This window comes from Lygodium microphyllum, chromosome 16, assembly GCF_053477565.2.
Source record: "Lygodium microphyllum isolate KBCC chromosome 16, Lygodium_microphyllum_v1.1.10, whole genome shotgun sequence".
In the NCBI taxonomy this organism is placed as follows: Eukaryota; Viridiplantae; Streptophyta; class Polypodiopsida; order Schizaeales; family Lygodiaceae; genus Lygodium; species Lygodium microphyllum.
In genome coordinates, this window is record NC_141150.1 from 90,697,361 (window position 1) to 90,703,988 (window position 6,628).

The following is a 6,628-nucleotide window of genomic DNA, read 5'->3' on the forward strand; positions in this document are numbered from 1 at the left end:
ACAAATTGTGACTCCTCTCCTAAGGAAGTAGATGACCATTGTATGTTAAAGTCAAGATATGTCTTGGCTAAAGAAATTGGGTCCTCAATGTTGATGGCTCTATGATATCTTTGACTCTCATTGAGGTTCCAGAATGGTCTCAACTTGATGATTCTATAGCTTGGGATCATAAATTAAAAGCATCTATATTGCTAATGTTGTCTTTAAGTCTTGTTTTCATTAGTTTACTTTCTCACCTTTCGTCACTTGCTATGATCCTATGTTCACTTTGTGAAGCTTTGAGAGTACCATGCTGAAGCTTTTAGTCCAAAAGATTGAAAGAATTGATGGCAACTTAGCTTTTTACCATCATATCTATACTATAGCACTAAGCTCATACCTTGTACCTCCTTGTACAAAATATAGCAATGTTTCAAAAAAGGAGGCATGCTAGATCTTATGGGTGCTAAAATTTGGGCAAGAATAAACATTAGTTATGTACACAAAGCTATCTAGGATTGAGTATGTACAAATATGAGTTCATAGATTTATGAATCCACTAGTTGTAGAACTTTGGATTATAGTAGTTAGATTGCAAAGTAAGGAGGTCTCTACAAAGAAATTAACAATGTATGCTTCCTATTCATTCAAAATTTTATCTCAAAGCAGGTGATGTTGAAACTTTAGTTCGTAAAACTCATAAGTGGAAATAGGGTTGTTAACATTGTGCCACTAATCTCAACTTGATGTGCAAAAAAACTCTTTAAGAAGGAATTTGGGAGTCACATTTTACTTAAGCTCTTTCTTTTTGACTAATATATAGGAGGGTATATGTTAGCATGATTACAATTATATTTTGGAAAAAGTTTTAGAAAATTCCTCCTAAATGGGAATGCTTGTGAAAAAGATGCCCATTCTTCTCCCATGTGGGGTGGCATTGGAAAATAAGCTTGATCATGACATTGTTCTGCAAGATCTAGATCAACCATTGCATATAGTTTAGCAAAGGTTACAAATGTTGAGTCCAATTGGAGGAAGCATTACTTTTCTAGTAGATTAGTTTTCTTAGCGAGGTCTATGACAATTTTGCAAATTTTGTGGAGATGATGTTTGAATCTTAGGCTAGCTAAAGAAGATGGCTTAGAGGTACTAATCTAAAGATGAGTATGAGTGACCTTCTCAAGATTATCCTAGAATTTAGCCTACTTATCTTGGTCTTATATTGGTGGATAGATTGAGTAGTGGTAGTACTAGCAACTAGCTAAGAATTTGGTATTTGATTAAGATTCATTTTGTGTGGCAGCAAAAGTAGAGAAAGGACTAGGCACAATATCAATTACCTTTGGAATAATCCATTCATAGAAAATTGGATTACATTGCAATGAACTAGAGGCATCAAGAAACTATGGCACCTTGGCAATAAAGAATACTCATGCAATCATATTAAGTACTACATGTCCTTGGCTTATCTTAGTAGCAACATGAAGCTCTTTCTCCATGAGGAACTTGTCAAACAAGGGATGTTCTTGGGCTTGTTTAGGTAGCTTGACATTTTGTATAATACTAACAAGTACCAAAGCCACATGGTGTACCAAATCTTATCAAACTTGATTTGTCTCCTTTTTCTTTCCATTCCAATGCTTGCACTTTATCCATGCTTTTCTTACAATGCTCAATGTGGAAAGAAAGAATCAAGTAGCATCAATGGCATTTCTACAAACTTCCCATGCTCTTAGATTGAATTATGAGGTTAGTCTAAATATATATATGAGGAAGAAATGTTATTATAATCTCAAGTGCCTTGTAGCCCTCTATTACTCATATATTCTTTTTTTGAGCCATTTCTTCTTCTATATTCTTGGTGGATCCCTTGGCCACCTTAGGCTTTAAATGCAATGGAGGGTGTGGTTGATGTTGTGACATTGAGCATCCACTTGAAGAAAACCTTGGGGAAATATCTAAATATGTTATGCATCAAATAAGTTGGAAACTTCATTGGAAAAGTTATCTATATGGATCTCTTCCTCATAGTAGTTATGTGATACCTTAAAGAGGTAATAACTCTTAGCATTGCTCTAACACATAAAAGACAATGCTTACACTAGGTGTTTTTTGATGTTGTATGATATGAAGATACACTTGTGGAAATAATATAACTTTAATATAAATGGAAGAGTTATAAGGGTTAGAGGATATAGGTAAAGCTTAGCATTACTCAAGCTACAACTAATTTTAGCCTTGCACATGCTACTAAGGTTTTTGTGATGAGAAGAGGAAAGGAATAAGCCTATTATGGGAAGTGAAAGAGAGAGCTTTATAGGTGGTGCCATGCCAAGAGGTAAAAAGGGTAGACTTTGCACGAAAAAGGAGTCAAGCATGTCAAGAAAGTGTCAAATCTCTAGATGTCAGAAAAAAATTTCTTAAAGCCATGGCCACTTCCTCAGCACATGGGTTTTCTAGCACTCCTTGGCATTTTGAAGACTTTGAGTTAGAGGGAAGGTGGGATTGCTACAACTTAAGGTATGGAATCCATTGATTATCTGAAGCTTGAAGCAACATGAGAGACAAAGAAGTGTAACAATTGTAGCTAAAATTCTAATATTGAGAAAAAGCGACTCAATGTGTGTGATCACCTTGAGGCCTTGCCTTTAGCTTTCCTACTGAATTATGCCATTTCAATTGCATGGATTCTTATCACGTGGGAGAGTGACTATAGATGTTATGGGATTGTTACAACATTGGAAGAGGAGGGTGTGCTACCAATACCTTCAGAGGCCACTACTGTTGATGAAGATTTTGAAGCAGTTTGGCCCCGGTAAGCACTAGAATACTTGCAAGAGGAGACAAGGAGCAGAAACTGTTTGCATAAAAGTACATGTGCACTAGAACTTCATGAAAGGAAGGAATGGGCAGGGAGAAGACGTTTACTTTTAGATACGTCATTTTGTATATAGATTTTAACTTATTGCAAAGCACTCGATATTATATAAATCTTCTCCATTCTTTTGTCCATCTCAAAGAAAAAAACCAAATAAGTTTTGAACTACTATGTCCCAACGAAAAAAAAAATTCTAATATTAAACAAGCTTACCTTTCTACCATCAATATAGAAGTTGAAGCTCTCCGTATGAATGCTTCCGATCAAGAATAGATGCTCTTGCACATTTAGAAGACTTCAATAATCACTCAATGTGATTGACTCAATCGTTCCACCTGGCATATGACTTTGAATATCAAATGCTTGTCCCATGTCTTAAGTGGATGCCAAGGGAATCCATTGGCCTACTCTCTTTATCTAACATTAGTAATAAAAGCACATGTACAATGATGAACGCGCAATCAAGTAATGGAATGTAACACTATAGACCATTACTCTATATGAAAAGATGTCACCTTTGTGCACCCCATCCAGATCATTCCATCCTTCTTCTAAATTGGAATTAAGAAAGCCATGTATTATGTTTTTATAAATGAATATGTAGGGTTATTGATGCACAATATTAGTGCTTTGAAGATATATGTAAAAACATGAGTTGATATAAACTATTAAAGACCCATTGATCTTGAAGCTCTCTCAAATCTCAATGAGCTATGAATGTCATGTATGATCTTCGTTTTTAATGTTTGAAGCATCCACTTATCCAGAATGGGCCATTCCAAAGAATTGAGAGGTGGACAAGGAAGTAATTCAAGAGAACCATACGAATCCACTGATGTAGGAACTATATACATGAACTTATAGAAAAAAATCATGTGATTTAAAAGATATTGTGATGACTTTGCAATCTTCATTGACTCACACACATCTACATAAAGATCTTTGTATGTCCCTATTGACAAGCTTTGAAGGGAGTGAGCCCTGAACTAGAAGCATGGAGGAGCGGCAGAAAGAGCTATAGTAGAAGGAGCAAGAGCAAGAGACAGAGAGGCACAAGATGTGGAAACTACAACAGTCACAATGTGTGACCAACTTTCTCTTTATTCAAATTTCATTGAAAGAATAAAGAATCAAGTGGCAATGATGGGCATCTACCACCTACAATGTACAAGTGTGTGGGTATGCAGGTACTATCAGTGTAACTAATACATAGGTGGCTAGGCACAAGTGCCTTTACCCCCAACAACCTCCCACTTAAAGGTGAATGTGCCCCTAGTGAGAAGAGAACAAAAAAAAGTGACAAGTGCAAATGTACATAACTACAATAGGATGAAGAAAGACGGCATCTCATCCAACGCCCATCCACTTTCTAATGAAGACAAAACACTCCGTTGAGAGAATTTTTGTGAGTAGATCTGTAAGATTTTGGTCAGTTGAGATCTTGAAACACTCAATAGACTTGTCCTAAATGACTTCTCTAATGAAGTGGTAATGCACCTTAATGTGTTTTATCTTCATATGGAACATTGGATTCTTGGCCAACTGAATGGCACTCATAGAATCTAAATGTGGTGTAGGGACCACATCAGAAATGCCAAGGTTTGCCACTAGATGGCCTAACCAGATATCCTCCTTGAAAGCCTTAGTGGACTGTAATATACTCTTCCTCTATAGTAGAAAGGACTGTGCATTTTTGCACCTAAACATCTAAGAAACATCACCTCCAACAAAGGTGAAGACATAACAAGAGGTGGATGTTCTACTATCTACATGTCTTGCATGATCAGAGTTAGTGTATCCCATGACTCCTATATTCTAGACACCATAATATATACACATAGTTACAATGCCCTTTAGGTACCTCATGGTACCCCTGATGGCATCCAAATGCCATTTGCTACCAAGTGTAGCCATATAGCATGCCATAACTCCTACTACAAATGCTATGCTAGGACGTGTGGCTATTGTGGCATACATCAAACTGTCCAAGATGGATGAATAAGGGTTCTTGGCCATCTTGGCCTTCTACTCATCAGATTGCGAACAATCGGCCTGAGTAACTTTCATGTGAGAAGGTAAAGGACAACCAATAGGCTTAATATCCTGCAGTAGATGAAACCACTCAAGGACCTTCTAGATATACTCCTTCAATGACAAGTAGAGGAGCCCCTTAGAGTGATCACACGTAATGCACATCCCAAGAATATGTGAGTTATGTCTCATGTCCTTAATCTCAAAGCTCTTATTTAGTTGACCTTTCAAGGTATCTAGCTCATCATGAGCACTTCCAATAATCAATATACCATCCACATAGAGGATCAAAATCATTAGGCTACTATCAAGAGCCTTCTTCATGCATAAATACACATCCATAACACTATGGAAATATCCCTATGAATGCATAAAGGCATCAAACTTGTGATACCATTCTCTAGGTACATGTTTAAGGTCTTTAAATCTCTTTTTCAATCTGTACACCAAGTCTTCTCTACCATGTTCTGCAAAGCCTTCAGGCTATGTCATGTAAATCTCATCATCATATAAGTCTCCATGAAGAAAAGCCGTCTTGATATCGATTTGATAAATATCCAAGCCTAAGGAGTTTATTCATGAATATATGTATGTATCACGTGGGTTTAATATAAGGGATTTTAAAAATACAAAATTTACATATTTTTTACATACAAAAGGATCCCATATGAAGGGGTTAGTTACAGATTGAATAGAAAAGGGTTATGTTTTATTAATGAAAAATTCACTGATAAGGATATTTACAAACAGGCCTTAAACGCATGTTATATAGAGGATATGCATACAATGAATTCCCTAGGGATCCAAATCAAGCTGAGAAACCACAGCCAATACAAAGCGTAGGGTAGTCATCTTCACAACCAGAGAAAAGACTTCATTGAAGTCCACACCATGTTCATACTTGAAGCCCTTAGTAACCAATCTAGCCCTGTATCCTAGCTTGGGGTACTTGGCTTAGGGTATCTGACTTGAGGTATCCACCAAGGGTACTTTCAACTTGTACATCCACTTACACGGCAAAGCATGCTTGCCACTAGGCAAAGGAACCAAATCCCACATATGATTTTTTTGTAGTGAGTCATACTTTGACTATATGGCTCTTTGCCAAGAGTGACTATCACCTCTATACACGGCCTTATCATAAAGGCTCACTAGCATCTGTCACCATAATATAATCCATAGAGGTCTCAAACCGCGTAGGCTATCATTTATCTCTAGTAGATTAGCAAAGATGATTATGGGGTCTATACATCCTTTGAAGCATTAGAGGGACATGGGCCATAGGGGGCATCAGCCTGCTACTGCATGCTATCTAGTGAGTTGCATAATAATAGGAGGCTCCTCTTGAAACATCACCCTGCATACCTCAATGATATGCTCATGTTGCTTATGCATTTTTCCCTAATGAAAAACAACATTATGGTTGTGGATAACCTTCTGAGCCTACAGATTCCATAGGTGATAGCCCATCTCACTTCCATCTCCATAACCAATGAATATGTATTTCCTAGACTTAGGATCTAGCTTATTGCACTTTTCCTTAGGCACATGGTAGAAAGCCTCACAATCAAAGACATACAAATGAGCATATGAGGGAGGTTTTCTAGGCTATACCTCCTCTACAACATGATAGTCAAGAGCAATGCATGGAGACTAATTTATCAAGTATACAGTAGAAGTAAATATTTTAGTCCAAAAATGGTGTGGTAAGCTTGCCTAGCTAAGCATACTATGCCATAT